Genomic DNA, 17,294 nt, shown 5'->3' on the forward strand with positions numbered 1-17,294 from the left:
GGTGTGACAAACATTGAGGAAACCAAGTGGATATTTTCCAATCAGTCATGTTAAAAGTCCAAACTAGGGTTACAAACGATCCATTCCTCAACAATGGCTTAGATTGAAAGTAATTAACCTGAAAAGGATTGGATGGTTTGAGTCTAGTACCAGTACACAAATTGTCTTCAGGGGACCAAACACTGACATTTGCTCTGTCACAGTGTTTGTAATCTCCTTTCAGTAATACACAACATTCATATATCCCAGAGTCTTTACGAGTTGGACTATCTAATCTAAGCATAAAATGTATACCATTCCAATGTACATCCCCCATTTGACCCTTATGAAGTATACGAGTTGGATTATTTGTAAAACTTCCTAAAGATGTTTTCCCTTTTGACCAAACGAGTGATGCTTCCTGGGGTAATAGTAACCTTGTCCCACATTGTAGTTCTATAGGTTCCAATTCCTCTTGGCTTTTCACACTATGGGGATTAACTCTAACTTCAGGTGCTATAGAATTAGTTACCGTAAATACAAAAGATACTTTGACTATAGCTATTTCTCTTTCCACCTGAAAGTTCCAAACCCTAGTCCAATCATCATCCCCTGCTGATATAGAAAGCAGTGAAGGATCCAAGATTTTACCATAAGACTGAGTCTTATACCAAATCTCTGTCTTTGATCTTCCCATTTTCCCTGATGTTAACATCTCATTGGTAACATCACCTGTCCATTGTGCATGTTCTTCTCCCTTAATTGTTATAAACCACCACATGGACTCAGTAGGATGACATTCCCAAACACCTGTCTGATTATTATGGGTATAATTCCCCTGTGACTGTGTGAATTTGGCTTTTGGTCCTACTTTTGCATGAACCGTGATCTCTGAGGTAAGCTCAAAAAATATAGTCAAACAAGGTTGATCTCTGGAGCCATAACCGAATCTAATTTGTCCAACAATGTCTTTTGATGTATCAATGTCTGATGTCAGGAGTCGATCCACTTGAACTTCTCTTATCTTATGTGATAACAATGTCTCCTGTGGTAAATCCTTTGTCGGATCATCAATTCCAATTGGCTTCTGGTATAGATCAAACAACACAGCAATCAAAAAACTCAGCACCAACAACCATGGAAGTAATATGTAGCACGCTATCTTGATGTCACGCTTCTTGTATTGCTGTTTCTTTGGAGGTTCTTTGTCCAATAGTAAACAGTTTTGTTCCTCCATTTTGTTGCAGAACTGTGTTCCTGCAAGAACAGAATTTAGTTAGAAACATATAATTTACACTGGTCAACATGTACCCACAGCTTCTGCTGCCTACGGGTATTTTTCACAGTCTTTTCTGTCCTTTGAACAAGGATCATAACTTGACCCATTGTGTCGATTATTTCAAACGGTCCTTCCCAATTACTTTCCCAAGGTCCTGCCTTCCTAAAAGTCTTAATCATTACCGATGCTCCTTTCACAAATTTAGAAGAGTGAGGCGGTACCATACGCTGCATTCTAGACGCTGCGTGTGGAAGGATTGCTTTTAAATTATCCTGAAGTACCTGTAACCACTTAGTTCTTGCAATGGCATCTTTCTGTGGAGTAGACAAAAACGGTTCATGAGGAAAGATCAATGGCATTTTCCTCCCTGTCATTAATTCAAAAGGTGTATACTGGGTAGTTGAGGAACTTGTTCCCCTAATACTCATCAATACCAGAGGTACTGCATCAACCCAAGTATTTCCTTTATCGAGTAACATTTTTGCAATTCTAGACTTAATCGTTCTGTTCATTCTTTCTACAATACCTGCGGACTGAGGATGGTATGGAACATGGAATTGTTGACGTACCCCCAGGATTGCGCAAACAGCCTGCATGACTTTGCCAGTAAAATGGCTCCCCCTGTCAGATGAAATCATCCTTGGGATTCCCCAAGTACAAAAAACATGATTCACCAATGCTTTTGCCGTAGACAAAGCATCATCTTTCCTGACAGGTAACAGTTCTACCCACTTAGAAAATACATCTACCACGACTAATGCATACCTGAGACCTTGTTTACCTGAAGGTAGGGGACCTATGTAGTCAATCTGCAATGTAGACCACGGACCGTCTGCAGGTGCAATTCTTAGAAGTGGTGGCTTTTGTCCTTCAGGCCTGGGGTTTACTTGAGCACAAATGAGACATGACTGAACAACATTTTGTACAGAGTCCTCCATTTTGTCCCAATAAAACTTCTCTTTGAGAATTTCCAGCAACTTTTGCTGACCCACATGACCTAAACTTTCATGATTATAGCGGGTGAATTCCGTCTGCAAGTGTTTAGGCACAACTGGAAGTAAATTACCTTGCATTTCATAACAAATCACTCCATTTTCACAAACAAAAGGAGGTGTTATTTTATTCTTACATTCCACAATGAACGGATCTTTCATCTGTTCATCACTAAATGAAGGTAAATTTGCTTCCTTACTCTTTACTGGTAGTACTTCCAACGGTTCTAGTTCCATCACTCTCTCTCCTATCAAAGCTGCTTCCTTGGCTAGAGAATCTGCTTTCTCATTTCCCAAAGCTAAATCACTAGTTCCTCTGCTATGGCCAGGTACTTTGACAATAGCATATCGGTTAGGATTTTTAGAAGCTAGCTCAAAGATAGTCTGCAATGTATCAACATGACTTAAGATTTTGTTAGATGAATCCACAAAACCTTGTTTTTTCCACACAGGTAAGTAGTCTGTTAGTGAACGTACAACATATGAACTATCACTATAGATTACCAAAGGATCATTATTTTCTTTCTCATTAATTTCCAATACTGTTTTAACAGCTTCAATTTCTGCTCTCTGTGCAGAAAAATGTCCTGGTAGTCTGTGCTGAATAGCTCGGCCTTTCTTTGGAAACCAAATGGCATATCCGGTATAATATTGTCCTTTCAAACAAAATCTAGAACCATCTACAAATACTGGTTCATCAGTTTCCTCTACTTCTTTTCTAAAAAGAGATGGAAAATCCCCCTGAAATGTCTCAACACACTCATGTGATTCACCCTCATATTGCATTAGTTGAGGGAGCACATATTTAGCTTTATGATCCACTTCAATCTGTTTTGGAGATAAAGACAACAACCAATGTGCAAATCTTTGATGTGACACTCCTGGGATACTTTTTTCAAGAAGCAATTTCAAGGTGGAGTGAGGGGTCTGCAGAATTAGTTTGTTAAACCCAACAATATGTTCAGTCGCCTTGACTGCAAAGTGTACACCCACCAGATGTCTTGCACACGTTTCAAACCCTTTTTCCACAGGTGAAAGGAGTTTGGAAAAATAGCCAACTATTCTCCATTCCTTTCCCTGTAGCTGCAGTAAAACTGCCGAGACAGCCGTCTCCGAGGTATGAACTTGTAAAGCAAAAGGCTTAGATGGATACACAGTTGTCAAAGCTGGTGCTCTCTGTAAATCAAGTTTTAGTTGTTCAAACGCTTTCTGCTGCTCATCTCCCCATGGACCAAACAAATTGTCATCATCAGTACTTTTTAGTAAGTCATATAAGGGTTTAGCTTTTTCAGCAAAGCCCTCTATGAAGTCTCTAGAAAAATTTACAAGTCCCAGGAATTGTCTTAAAGTTTTGAAAGTTGTAGGTACAGGCAAAGCTGCTACTGTTGCTACTCTTTCCTGCAAAGGACGTCTCTGGCCTGGACTTATCAAAACTCCCAAGTACTGAACCTCTTGTTTCAGTAATTGGACCTTCCTTGGATTTAATTTCAATCCTGACTCGTACAACAGATTAAACAATTCTGCTAGCAAGGTGAGGTGTTCCTCTCTACTCTCTGTTGCCAACAAGATATCATCCACATACTGTAGAATACAATCTTGCCTTGAGAATTTTGATAACACTTTTGCCAATGCCTGATGAAACAGACTAGGTGACATGTGCGCCCCTTGTGGTAATCTGCAAAATACATATTGCTCATTCAGAAAAGTAAAAGCAAATTTGTATTGACAACTCCTCTCTATCTGAATACTGAAAAAACCATTACTGATATCCAGTACCGAAAAAAAACTTTGCCTTAGCATTCAATCGAGACATGATGTCGGGGGTATCTGCTACAATTGGCGCCACATTTGGGGTACATTTATTAAACATACGCAGATCTAGAAGCATTCTATAAGAATTATCTGGTTTCTTAACTGCCCATAACGGATAGTTTGTCACCGAATTCGATTTGCGTATGACGCCTTGTTGAAGTAGTTCTTCAATAATTTTGGACAAAGGCTCAATTGAATCTGGAGGCAATTGGTACTGTTTCTGAGCTATGGGATCTGTTCCTTCCACTTTGACAACAACATCTTTCATCGTCCCTACCTCATTCTTAGATTGAGCCCATAACGAGGGATGTTTCTGTACAATTTCTACAAGAGTCAAGTCATTACAATCCATTTGTGGCCATACATGATTTGGGGATACCTCCTCAATTAAATTGATGACGGCCACTACACTGTAGTCACTTGGATCAATTACTACAGGCCCTTTAAGGTTATTACTTCTCCAAATCACTTGATTCCCTAAGTCAATGACCCAGCCTCGTTCTCTCATTACATCAGCCCCTAAGATATTTTCTGAGCTAGGACAATGCCAGATATCAATTTCAGTACACAAATAGCCAGGAATCTCAAACAAAACACCAGTAACTAAAGTTGCTGAAGTATTACCTTTACCACTAAAACCTACAATCGTGCAAACAGGTGAATTAGATGTTATAGGTAAAGCTTGATTAGTCACACTTAATTGAGCTCCTGTATCAATTAGGAATGTAATCTCTTTTCCCTGTAATTTTCCCTTGACATATGGTCTGCCACAGTTGTCAGTTGACACTGGAGCTACATAGGTCAACTTACAGAGTGATTGATTCTTATCTAGTCACTGAGAGGGCGTCAGACCCCCCCTGACATTCTTTCCTGTTACATTAGTAGCAGTACTATTTGTTGTGAGCTCTTGCACCTGTCTTATTAGTGGAGTGTATGGGGACGTTGACTTAAATTGTTCACCAGTAGGTGGGGCTGTTGGCACCAGCCCATTCTCTTTCCCAAAATTTTGTGTTCTAGGGACAAATTTTCTATTTTTAAGAAATTGTTTACACTGCCACTTCAAATGTCCTCTTTGACCACAATGATAACAACTAACATTTGGTCTGAATATCTTTTGGTTAGTATTATCAAATCGTTCAAAATTAGTAGGATTAGTTTGTGGCTTGTGACAGTCATTCTGAGTTAATTCTCGCCGTTTGTCAATTAGTTCCTGTACTGTAGATACTTTTACCTTTACAGTTGACATTTTCATTGCTCTTCTAATACGATCAATGAATATGGCTGCTTCTTGCAAACTAGGTTTTTCAGAGGCAAGCTGAACTGATACAGGATCTAGATATTTAAATTTCCTTACAAATGCTATAATCATTGCCTGTGGTTCATCTCCATCATCAACTCCCATTACCATTCTATAGGCTTTCTCAAATTTCAACAAAAATGCAAAGGGATCATCTTGCAGATTTACTTTTAGAGATTCAATTAAGTCAAGAGATGGAGATGAGTCACCAGTTGTAAACAGAATTAATTGCTTCAATCTATCTATATCATTTGCATGCACTAATTGACCTAATGCATCCTCTGTAGGTGTGTCCTGTAACCTTTTGGACATATGTGAAGGTATCCATAGCCTAAAAATGGTGTTTCTTTGATTGTTATTTAATTGGAATTTGTCTGTATTTGTTTCAAATACATCAATATTATGGAATGCATCCATCTTATCGTCATATTTAGGAATATCTTTGGCAATTTTTATTAATTGATCATTAATTTTTTAAGTCAATTTTGTTGCACTGTCTCTGAGCTTTTGTCTCTCAACTCCTCCTACGTCAAGTTCCTCATCAGAATCTATTGTTGAGGTACCAGATATTTCAGGGACAAAAGATACGCCCTTCTTACCTTCTTGTCTTGTGATAACTGACACCTTCTTATTTTCTAAACATAGTTTAGACAGTAACTGAGCTTGTCTGTCCCTAGCCCTCTCCAAGTTCTCTAATTGCTGAGCTAAAACAAAACAGTCGGGACAGCTGTTAAAGTCGTCAGTACTGTCATCAGGGTTAGATTCTGGTACAACTTTGTTAATCATGCAAATACTTTGTCTAGGTTGTAAATCCTCCACAATCAAGTCATTAAACGTTTTAAACATGCTTAGGACATTCTGCAGTTTCTTCTTAAGTTTATCAATACATAACAATTTCTTATCTATCTTCATATTTTCTAGCTCACATTGTTTGTACATACTAGCCCATAACTGTGCATTAGTAGGACAATTATCAAATTGAAAAGTTATTTTACTTTTGTTAGCATATGTTTTTATAAAATCCATGACTTACCCTTCTTAATGAACTCTCCTTGAATGGCTGTTGTATCACGCTGTATGGCTTTCTTGCGTCTGCCGTCAATAGCGTCTCTTAGCACTTGTTGTTCCAATAAAATCTGGAAGTCTGTATCCTCAAAGGTTCTTTTCTTAATTATCTCCCGACAGTTTGCAAAAAGTGTACAGATATATCTGCCCTTCCCCCTGAGCAAGCTGGAGGGCAAAGGCCAGGAAAAAATACGCAGGGCTGGCACGCCAGATATGTAATAAAATATATATATATAGGGCCAAACACAAACTTCGTATCAGGAACAACACATAAATATGTGCGTCAAAAATAGGCAGAGTCACTTAGATGCAAACAAAGGTAAAACATTTAATACGAACAAAAATAGAAGAAGAATATTAAAAGAAGATAACAAAAATAATACGAAACAAGTCTTACAAAACCTTGGAGAGGAATTTTAGTTCATGACATCTGTCCTATGCATTTCTGAGGATGGAGGGAGGGAGTGTTGGGACGTGAAGAGTACATGGATGGCAAGTACATTTCCCCTCTACCTCTCCTCCTATGCTTCTCCAAGGCCTTAACTTATATACACAGTTTGAATAATGATGTCAGTCTTGTCAGTCTATTGGTCTTCACCTAATTGGGTAAACATGCTCACTAAGATCTTTACACGTCGAGACCCTATTTTAGGTGGTGGCTGTACGCATACTGTAATGCCCTTTTAGAGTTACAACTATACCCTGCATTAGCAAGTTACTATCCTATCTATAGAATGCCTGTTCAGCAAATCCTTCATTCCATATTTTAAGGTCAAGGAAACCTTGAAGCCTATCATTGAACTATTGCCTATACCAATAATTATATATGGTCCATTTCTTAATTGAGGTTTATTAGAATCTTTTACAGGGCTATGGCTGGAGGTACCCTCCTGGATTCCCAATCGAATATTGCTCATGTCACTGTTTTGCCTAAGCCGGGGAAAGACCCTGAGCTCTGTAGCAGTTACAGGCCAATTTCACTCATTAATACTGACTTAAAGCTCCTGGCGAAGGTCCTTGCTCTGAGACTGCAACCCTTTCTCCCTAAATTAATCCATCGAGACCAGGTAGGATTCGTGCCCGGTCGGGAGGCTAGGGATAATATCATCAAGGTCCTCAATTTGCTTACCGTAGCTAAACACCGGGACACCCCTCTATTGCTTATCTCTATGGACGCTGAAAAGGCGTTTGACCGGGTGTCTTGGCCGTTCCTGTTCAAGCTTTTAGAGGGTGTAGGACTCGGTCCGGGTTTTACCCAACAGATTAGAGCCCTGTACACGCACTCTTCGGCACGAATCCGAGTTAATGGTACTCTGTCTGACAAGGTTATGCTGTCCAACGGCACGCGGCAAGGCTGCCCCTTGTCCCCGCTCCTCTTTATTCTTATGCTGGAGCCATTGGCTAATGCTATACGTCTTAATCCCCATATTAGGGGGGTTGGGGTCGGGGGAACGGAATATAAATTAGCAATCTATGCCGACGATATGTTATGCTCTGTTACTGACCCTATCACCTCCGTTCCGCATGTCATATCAGAACTTGATGCTTTTTCCGCCATTTCCAATTACAAAATCAACCTACAAAAATCGGAAATTCTCGGTATTAATGTCCCCCCGGCCCTCAGCTCTCTTCTCGCTAGGTGTCACCAGTTCCGCTGGTCTGTTGACCACATTAAGTACTTGGGGGTTAATATTACGGCAGATACGGCCGACCTCTACGCACGCAATTTTCTACCCCTCTTATCCTCGTGTTCCGCAGATTTGCGGAAATGGTCGTACAAACATATCTCTTGGTTTGGCAAAATGGGGGTCCTTAAAATGAATATCCTGCCACGTTTACTTTATTTGATTCAGTCTCTCCCCATTTTTGTTCCTAGGACCTTCTTTAAGGCTTGTCGCAGGACCTTCGCCAGGTACATTTGGTCTGCCACCTCGCCCAGGTTGGCGTATTCGCACCTATCTAGGTTTAAGGCTGCAGGGGGAATGGGTCTGCCTGATGTTGAGGGGTATTGGGTGGCTTCGCACTTGCGGAGGGTTGTGGAGTGGACGCGTGGCGCCCCTGCACTCTGGGTGCAGCTGGAAGCCTCTTTCTTTACTTCTCCAATCTCGGTCATACCTTGGGTGGCCGAAACATACCGGGTTCCCACGGTTCGGCCACACCCCACCATAAGCCCCACCCTTGCGGTCCTTAGGCGGGCACTGATTAAATACCACCTCACAACCTTTCCTAGCCCTCTTATGCCATTGTCTTTCAATCCAGATTTCCTGGCTGGTATGGATGGCTCTTTCACGCGCCCATTTCTCTCCTCTGGGGAGCGGATTCTCCGGGTCTCCCGGTTGCTGCATAGGGGCGCCTTTGTTCCTCTTGCAGACCTTCTTCGAGGTCCCATTTCAACCTTCACGCTTCTGTACCGGTACCATCAGATGAAACATTTTGTCTCCTCGGCCGCTCCGCTCGGTCAGATGGGAAGGCCTCTCACGCCTTTTGAACTTGTCTGCGACGACTCCACCAATTCCTCCCACCTTCTTTCCCGACTGTACAAAATATTTATTGACGCGCGCACCACTACTAAACCGTATTATCTCAGCCTGTGGGAGGGTGAACTGGGCTTGACCATGGAGACGGATGACTGGGATAAGGCTATTGCCCTGACCCACTCTTGCTCTATGTCCAGTAGGATCCAGGAGTCCGCATTCAAATTATTAACACGCTGGTATAGGGTCCCAGCAGAGCTTCATCGTTTTTTACCGTCAGTCCCGCCTAACTGCTGGAGATGTGGGTCCCTCGAGGGTACTTACCTTCACCTGTGGTGGGAGTGTCCTCTGATAACACCCTATTGGGAGGCCATTATACGGATCATTAAACATGTGGATGATCCCGATTTTACTGTTGACCCCGCTAGTATTCTCCTTCACATTACCAAATCCTCACTGGGCATTTATAAGCGTTCTCTCACAATTCACCTCCTTAACGCTGCAAAGTCTATAATTCCTAGATTTTGGAAGCAGCCTGTAACACCCCCGTTTTCGGCATGGCTACATAGTGTGAATTTCATTTACCAAATGGAGGAGCTGGTGCATTCTTCGCGTGGATCGGCCTGTAAGAATGAGCTGAAGTGGTTGCCGTGGCGGTCCTTTTTGTCATCCTCGGCTTTTGTTAATATACTAGGGGTCGGCTCCCCAGCTTAGTCCCTACTGGGCTTGGAACTCGGAACTCGTGTTCTCCTGCTCTTAGCACTATACCCCGTTTTTGACGGCCTTCTACATGCCTCCCGGGTTCACCTATTTGACTACATCTGCTGGTATGCTTTTCGTACTTTTCCTGCGCGATTCTCCACTGGTTGGGATTTCCATCCCTGTTACATTGTTGTAGTTCATTATGACTCATTCTCCTCTCCTGTACTCATGTATTAGATTTGCATTTTCTGTGCGTGCCGCTATGTGGCCTCGTGTTTTAATTTTTTTGTATCCAGTGTTTTATTTTTCTGTTATGTACCGAGGTATGGATTTGATATGGTTTGCATATGTATAGGATGCACCTGTGTATTTCTTCTTTTAATGCCAGCCTGATGCGGTTGCATGCATACATGCATATTGACCAATGTACAAAGGTATGCAGATACTGACCTATTTGTATTTTCATATTTTTTAATAAACGGAGAATTAATAAAAAAAAAAAAAAAAAAAGCAGCAGAAAGGTCCAGTAGGATTAGCATGGAGTAGTGGCCCTTGAATTTATTTTTTATTTTTTCTCAATTCATTTTTATTGAAAGGGTTTTCATATAACAGATAAGTATAACTTTTAAGAAAGGAATACAGAAAAAGAGAAAAAAAAGGGAGCGGTTCAGCTACTTACAATAGTTAATGTAAATTTTTCATATATATTGTAGTACATCCACATGAGAGTATAATGAGATGTACAATCTTAATATATCACAGTTGAACTTAGAAAATGACACAATACACTTCTCTTTTCTTTTTTTCCTAAGTAGAGTCCCATTCTGACCTAAATTTGTTACGAAGCTTGAATTTAGCAGTGAGTAAGTCAGTAGTAACTTTAGTAGGGTGAAGGGCGAAAACCAAATTAAAGAGGGTCAAGCAGGGAGTTGGAATCCAGAAATGTAGTTAATTTGGTATAAACAATTCTTTCAAGAAGCTTGTAGGTGAAAGGAAGTAGAGAGATGGGACGGTAATTGAAGAGATCGGTCGGGTCAAGGGAGGACTTTTTCAAGATAGGAATAATGGTAGCATGCTTGAAGGAGGGTACAGATCCAGTAGTGAGGGAGAGGTTGAAGATATGAGCTAGAGTAGGGACAAGGGTAGATAAAAGAGACTGGGTGAGATGGGAAGGGATCGGATTAAGGGGACATGTGATTGGACAAGAGGAAAGAAGAAGAACATGTACATCCTCTTCAGTTACGGCAGAGAAATTAGTTAATGTAGTGAAGGGAGAAGAGGTCAGTGGGCAGGGGGGCGCATAGTCAGAGGGAGGGTGAGGGCAGGGTGGTGACTGTGCGGATATGTCATCTCTGATAGTTTGAATTTTATTATTGAAGTATGTGGCCAAGTCAGGTGCATAAAGGTTAGTGGAAGGGATAGTAGGGATCGGTTGAAGCAGGGAATTGCAAGTATTAAAGAGTTGTTTAGGGTTGTGAGACAGGGAGGAGATGAGGGAGGTGAAGTAGGTTTCTTTAGCAAGGTTGAGAGCAGAGTAGTAGGAATGTAGCATTAATTTATAGTGCAGAAATTCAGACGGAATGAGACTTTCGCCAACTACATTGTCGTAGGTGTCGGGTTACAGTTGTGTGCCGGGGTTGGAAGCGTGAACGCCATGAGGAGCGAGTAGGAACTGGTATTACATTATCAAGAGCAGATGTGAGAGTGCAGTTATAGACAGAGGTAGCGTTGTTAGGGCACGTCATGTTTGAGATAGGAGAGAGGAGAGGGAATAAATTGATTGAGAAGTTCTAAAGGTAATAGAGCTGAGGTCTCTGGCTAGGCAGGGTTGGGATGCAACAGAGTGAGTAGGAGGCAAGGTTAGAGAACAGGAAAGGAAGTGGTGGTCAGAGAGGGGGGAAGGGGAATTAGAAAGCTTTGTGAGAGAGCACATGCTAGAAAAAATAAGGTCCAGGGTGTGACCAGGAGAGTTAATATGTTGTGTGAAATCAAAAGAGGAGGTAATAGAAAGAAATTTTGAAGCCATGGGACTCAATTGGGATGTTGAAATCCCCAAGGACAACAGAAAGAATTGTCCTGTAAGTTGCGAGGAGGGGCCTCCTTGGATGCATCCTGGTGCCATGTGTTCTCCAGGCAAGTGACGCACATGCACCCAACCATCCCCGTGACGTAAAAGAAAAATTGATTCATCAGACCATTGCTCCGCGGTCCAGTTGTTATGCTCATGTGCTGTCGACAGTGGACAGGGGTCAACATGTGCACTCTGACTGGTCTGCAGCTACGCAGTCCCACATGCAACAAACTGCAATGCACGGTGTGTTCTAAAACCTTTCTATCAGAACCAGCTTTAACTTTTTAAGCAATTTGAGCTAAAGTAGCTTTTCTGTTGGATTTGACCACACAGGCCAGCCTTCGCCACCCACGTGCATCATCGAGCCTTGGTGACCCATGACTCGGTCGCAAGTTCACCAATTTCTCTTCCTTTGACCACTTAATAGGTACTGACCACTGCAGACTAGGAACACCTCACAAGAGTTCAGCTGTCTAGCCAGCACAATTTGGCCCTTAGTCGCTCAGATTCTTACACTTGTCCATTTTTCCTGCATCTAACACATCAACTTTGAGGACGAAATGTTCACTTGCTGCCTAATATTTCCTACCCACTAACAGGTACCATAATTATCGGTGTTATTCACTTCACCTCTCTATGGTCATAATGTTATAACCGATCAATGCACATACTGTATATACGGCATTTGCTCGATTATAAGAAGAGGTTTTTTTCAGAGCAAATAGGTCTGACTATGAAACTAAGATCCAGATCCCCCGCAGCGGGGAATTCTCTCTGACAGCCGGGGAAGGTCTGCGCGATGGACGCAGACAACACCTGCTGCTAACCGCACCTCCTTCCGGCTGCAGCGGAAGTTGCCTGCGCGAATTGCATAGACGTCTACACGCTGCCCGGACAACACACCGGGAGTCAGAAGCACTGGTAAGATTTTGTTTGGGAGGTGGTGTTAAACTGGGGACATAAGGCATTTCTGTAGGCAGAGTGCCCTATGATATGCCTTTTAACCCCCTTAATGCCACTCTGCCTCCAGAAATGCCTTTTAACCCTCTATACGCCACTCTGTCTACTGAAATGCCTTATACCTCCCTATATGCCACGCTGCCCCATAATATGCCTTTTAACCCCCTAAATGCCAGAGTAGCATATAGGAGTATAAGGCATTTCTGGAGGCAGAGTTGCACATAGGGGGTCAAAAGGCATATCATGGGGCACAGTGGCATATAGAGGGTTAAAAGGCATATCATGGGGCACAGTGGCATTTAGAGGGTTAAAAGGCATATCATGGGGCACAGTGGCATATAGGGGGTTTAAGGCATTTTTGGGGCAGAGTGACAAGCCTGGGGGCAGATGTGCATAACTGGGGGGCAGGTTGGAAAATAAAAGGAATTAAAAACAAAATATTTTTCTCAATCACAGCTTTTATTAAAAAAAAATAGTTTACATAGTTTACATGAATTAACATTTACTGGTAAAACTTTTTTCCTATAGGGTCATCTTATATTCAGGCTTTTTCTTTTTTTCCTAAATTAATATTCAGAATTTGGAGGGTCGTCTTTTATAATCAGGGTCGTCTTATAATCGAGCAAATACGGTATTTAATAAATGCCTGTGTGTGTGTGTAATCTCATCCGCTTCATAATGCATCCTTAAATGGCAGGGAGAAAAAATGGTCACCCAAGCCCTCATTGGTAGAGGAGTCGCTAGTCTCCCGCAATTCTTCAACGATGTATTTGTTCCCAAATGTCTTCTCAATGCCCCAAAATGGTTTGTCTGCATCATCTTTGCACCAAAATGGCTTGCCTGCTGTTATGTATTGGGGTATTATGCAGTCTGTGTTTGTGAGCAACATCTACACAACATTCAAATACACAAAACTGGCGACGAAGATGAGATCTCATTAAATGGACGCTGCAGAAAAAAATATAAAAACTCAGCCAGAGTGAGGAAGTTGAACCTTTTTTTTGTTGGATTTACACATATACAAATATATCCAGCATGGCTTCTCTGGGGCACATGGAGGAATTTGATCTGGCTAATCCATCTTCATGGGACTCATATGCTGACAGGTTAGTGTTTTTCCTGGAGGCTAATAAGGTGGTTGACGCTATTCAGAAAAGAGCTGTGTTACTGAGTGTTATTGCATCTAAGACTTTTGATACTGTCCGCTCATTGATAATTCCTGCGACACCAAAAGACTGCTCATTTGAAGAAATACTGGCACTATTAAAAAATCATTTTGCACCCACCTCATCTTGACCTTAGTATCGTCAACTTCGGCCCCATTCCCCAAATAAGACACATAGACAATGTATGTAATTAAAATTGCTTTATTGTTCGATTTTGGCTAAATTTGGCCACGGTCAAAATCCCGGTATTATCCCCAACCGTGACACTCATTATCATATTTCTTAAACGTTATAAACCACAAATTCTTGGCTACAAGCCAACCATATAACACCGTATATCTATAGGGCTGGTAAGGGCGTAACAAACCACGTCACCTGTAGAGGCTGCCGGCGTCCAAAGCCCAGCAACCACACGTCACCCAACGTATCACCTGAGCAAGGCGCCCAGGGAGTGTTCTGCACTTCCGCCCTGAGGCATGTGCACCACGAGTACAACCATACCTTAGATAGTTGTCTCAAGCACCGAACCAGCCAACCACATATTAACAATGACCATAATGTAAACACCAACCGCCACACAAGACGATATAACAAAAGAAAAAGAGGGAAGGGAGGGTGGGAATTTCGCCTACTTAAAAACCTACAAGCTCATCTGTGAGCAGGTTCCCAAATTTATTTAGTTGATGACACCCAGTGCCCTCCCCTTCTTCCTGTTCCTGAACATTCAGAGTGTGGGGGCAAAAGTTCACACAGGGGCCAAGCAGTCACAGAGGATGTATGTATCTAACCAATATTTTAACCCCTTGTTAGGTCATGGGGTGCTCCTCGTTCCTTCCCCGGTCATGGTGCCCCTACACCTATTTCTTGCTCCGGGGCTGGTCTTGACCTTAGTATCGTCAACTTCGGCCCCATTCCCCAAATAAGACACATAGACAATGTATGTAATTAAAATTGCTTTATTGTTCGATTTTGGATAAATTTGGCCACGGTCAAAATCCCGGTATTATCCCCAACCGTGACACTCATTATCATATTTCTTAAACGTTATAAACCACAAATTCTTGGCTACAAGCCAACCATATAACACCGTATATCTATAGGGCTGGTAAGGGCGTAACAAACCACGTCACCTGTAGAGGCTGCCGGCGTCCAAAGCCCAGCAACCACACGTCACCCAACGTATCACCTGAGCAAGGCGCCCAGGGAGTGTTCTGCACTTCCGCCCTGAGGCATGTGCACCACGAGTACAACCATACCTTAGATAGTTGTCTCAAGCACCGAACCAGCCAACCACATATTAACAATGACCAAAATGTAAACACCAACCGCCACAGCCTGTAACGTGCGACCCCTTGCACCGTTACTGGCCCCCCAAAACCTCCAAGGCCCGCTCTATCCCTGACTGAATAGCCAGATTCCATAAATCTAAACCCACCTCCGATAAGTGGACGCCATCACAACGAAAGAGACCCGACAAATCGCCCTCCAAATCAACATGCCTCACCACGAGACCCCCTTGAAAAACAACAAAACGTGAGATAGTCTTATTAACTTGCCGCCTGGCCCTCTCGATTCCCTCCCGGGAATTGGCACCCCTCCAAACCTTCCTCGTGACAATGTGAGACCACACAAAAATCGTACGCGGGTAGGCGGCCCAAAATTGCCGAAGATCGGCCTTAATATTACACACCAATTCACGCAGCGGCACATAACACAGATCATTTCCCCCAACATGCAAAACTACGATATGGGGCACACCATGCACTTGAACGTGCCGAGACAATTCCCGGGAAACCCTATCCCAGCGCATACCTCTGAATCCGAGCCATCTGATAGCAACCGTATCTCTATCGAAACCCAGCTGCCGCCCAGAAGGCCGAACCGACGCCCGTCTGGCCGCCCAATACACATACGAGTGCCCCAAAATCCACACTTCCCGGCGGACGGAGTCTGTAAAAGAGAAAAACAAACAACATAGCACAGCACAAACAAACCGCCGCAAAACCGACAGAAACAATTATAAAAGCAAATGAGGGCGAATGTAGGACCTAAACCTAGTGGATTCCCACCGGCCTATTCTCTTAATTAAGTCCCTACTCAACCCCCACCTCGAAGCCTCGGTGGCCGCACCTATGCGAAAGGAGTGCGTGCCAAATTCAGCCTCAGCCAGACCCAACGTACGCAAAACATGCTTAAAAACCGAATGAAATTGGAAACGGGACAGCGCGGAACCGTCCGCATGTACCAAAAAAGAAGACGGGCCATCCGGCCTCGCAGCCCCATAGGCACGCAAACCGGCAACCGGACAAACCGGGCTGCCTGGACACTCCACGAGCTCCACATACAGCCCCTTACCACCCTGATCAGTCTTGGAACGCCTAATCAGAATACTAACCGTATTGCCTCGGCAAACCACATCCGCAGCCTGAATCCCACCCTGAACGGACTTTGAGGGGCTCACTAATTCCCCAATCCGAAATGCACTGAAAAAGGCCAATGAAAATGCACAACGAAAGAGCAAAACTTCAAACGACGATGAACAAACACCTTGCAGCTTGCCCACGAGACCCACCAACATCCCATACGACACGGGACGCCTGGAATCCGCCACCTTGGGGCCCTTTTTAAACCCTTTAACCGCCAGTCGCACCGAAAAAACTTTAGTCACATCAGGAACACCTTTCTCCTTAAAGACAAAAGCCAGGGCAGCCATACGGCGATCCAAACCTGACACGGATACTTTTTTGCTAAACAAGTACCCAATAAACCACGATAATACCTCAGCCCTGTCCACCTCCCCGTCAGCTTCCTTTGCGATCCGCTCAAAGCACTCCCACTCCTGCCATGTTCTGTCATAAAAGGCCCGCGTGGAAGGAACCAGCGACCGCGATCGAAGCTGTTCAGCCATCACTCTGCCAGCGTCCACATCCAATCTGGAAACCGACAGCCTTCGTGGGCAGCCTGAGGCGCCAGCCGGAAAAACCTGTCCCACTGTGAACGAGACAAGGAATCAGCTACACCGTTATCAACCCCCGGCACGTGAATAGCCCGAAAACATATATTCAGCTGAAGGCAACGTAACACTAACCAACGCAATAGCTTCAAAACCGGCAAAGAAGAAGAGGCGATATTATTCACAGCATGAACAACGGATAAATTATCGCACCAAAACCTAACATGTTTGTTGGCCAAGTGGTCCCCCCACAGCTCCAAGGACACCAAGATTGGAAAGAGTTCTAAAAACGTCAGGTTCCTAGTCAAACCTCTAGATTCCCAACCCGTAGGCCAATGCCGAGCACACCAAGAACCCTTAAAATAAGCGCCAAAACCCAAGGAACCCGAGGCATCGGTCCACAGTTCCAATTCCGAACTGGAAACCGGAGGCGCAAGCCACAATGAACAACCGTTATATTCGCAAAGAAAAGTATCCCAAACTTTCAGATCCTCCTTCAAAGCCACGGTAAGCCTAATAAAATGATGGGGGGCCTTAACCCCGG

The sequence above is a fragment of the Sceloporus occidentalis genome, unplaced genomic scaffold (genome assembly GCF_023333645.1).
Source record: "Sceloporus occidentalis isolate IW3139 unplaced genomic scaffold, rSceOcc1.0.p SCAF_45, whole genome shotgun sequence".
NCBI lineage: Eukaryota > Metazoa > Chordata > Lepidosauria > Squamata > Phrynosomatidae > Sceloporus > Sceloporus occidentalis.